This window comes from Charadrius vociferus, unplaced genomic scaffold (genome assembly GCF_000708025.1).
Source record: "Charadrius vociferus isolate BGI_N301 unplaced genomic scaffold, ASM70802v2 scaffold14, whole genome shotgun sequence".
Classification (NCBI taxonomy): domain Eukaryota; kingdom Metazoa; phylum Chordata; class Aves; order Charadriiformes; family Charadriidae; genus Charadrius; species Charadrius vociferus.
In genome coordinates, this window is record NW_009648876.1 from 9,728,209 (window position 1) to 9,730,120 (window position 1,912).

A 1,912-nucleotide genomic window follows, 5' to 3' on the forward strand; every position below is an offset into this window, starting at 1 on the left:
TTTATGGTCACAGTCTTGCTGCATTTGCTTTCCACGCTCTTTCTCAAGTCCTGTTGGTCACCGCTGCCGTCTTCTGAGCAAACTGCCAAGGGACATCTCGTGCTGACACCTGGACCTCTTTGGTGGCCGATTAGAGCACATGACAGCTCACAGCATATTGCAGCCTGTAGATGCTCTCTGATGCAAATCCCCTTCTCTGTCACGCCGGTGTGGCTTGCGCAGCCCCCGTGCTGGGAGCTGTGGAGCTTGCATTAGCCTCTCTACCCTTGAATAACCTGTATGATTTGCTTTCCTTCCCTTCCGCTGCTCATCTCCTGTTCCTTCACGTCAACAAATATACCAAATAATCTCCTGGGTAAAGAGAGGTGCCAGCGCCAAGAAATCCTTAACTTCTGTGCTTGTTGTGATTAACCCTGTTCAACCTGTTCCGCTGACCTTGCTTTATCAGGGGGGTTGGACCAGACGATCTCCAGAGGTCCCTCCCCACCTCAACTGTTCTGTGACTCTGATCCAACCGTCCTGTCTCACATGCAGTTTTACTGAAGTTTTCAGCCTGGTACCGACATAGATTTGTCACCCCAGGATGGCAAGTGCTGAGCAACTGTGTCAGCCAGCTTGACAATGTGTGTGTGCCTCCACTTAGCACAGCTGTACTGCCTGGACCAAAAGTCTGGATCTCCTGTTACCCGGTCTCTCAGAAGCTGAGAGTAGATGCTTTGGAAAGAACAGGGCAAGTGCATGTTATCCCTCACTTAATGCACCTCCTTGCTCTGGCAGTCGGTGCTATCAGAGCTTCTGGGAGTTTGTGCAGACTGATGTGACTGATGGTCCTTCGTGGACCCCTCTTCCATGAGTTTGCCTAACTGCTTGGTGAATCCTGCCTGGCAACTGGCTCTAGTGGTTGCGGGAAGCTGCTCAGTGAGATTTTTGGGTCCACTCTTTTAGTCTGTTTCTCCCTCCTGACATCACTGGTCCCTCTCCTCGCTGTGTGAGGGCAGGATGGGGTGGATGCCTGAAGGCTCCTGTAGTGTACTGGGACCGGTCCAGCTGGGCAGAGCAAGGAGAGCGGTGCACAAGCACTGGGACATGTGGTTGAGTTGAGGGGGTGGAAAAACGGTTGCTGTGTGGACAGAAGTTGACTCTGCATGTTGTAACTGGGTCACTTGTGAGTGTCCCAGGCCAGTTACACAAGCCGGGATGTACTTGTGCTGTAGCCAACAACCACCTGCTCTCTTTGCTTTTTGGCTGATATAAGAGCCCTAACTCTATGGGGTTCCCATTTCAGGTAGAGTTTTATTTCTTCATCTCTTAGCTGCTCGTTCTTCATGTTTCCTGGTAACTCCCTTTCTTCTGCCTGTAAGTGACTTGCCAAAGCTTGTCCCGATCCTATTCTCACTTGCACTGCAATTTTGCTTTCTTTCCTGGTAGAAGAAGCCTTTTTCACCTTGCTCCACTTCACCTCTTCTCCAGCCTTCGATTCCTTTTGTCTGTGCTGGGAGATGTTTGTTCAGTGGCAGGTTTTTCCCTCCTGCTTTTATCTCTGGTCACCAGGTACTGTGTCCCAGCCCTGATCAGTGGACTGAGCCTGCCCAGAAGAAATCCAGCCTAAGGCATGTTATGGTCCTCTCTGAGTCTTCTTCTTGTCCTAATAAGCTACGCATTAATCAAAACTCAGTTAAGAGTAAACCTTGATCTTCTGCACTCCTGAGAATGGTGTGCCAAAACCAATAGTCCATGGGACCACATCACTGTCATTGCGGCCAGCTCCTGTTCTTCTGGTGCTTTGCCTCTCGGGGCTCTTCCCTTCCTGATCTACGCACCGGTACTGTACCCTTCCTAACAGGATTCATATATTTTGGTTTCTTTCACCGAAGTTCTGCTTAGTCCTTGCCTTCCCCATCCCTGGGGAAGA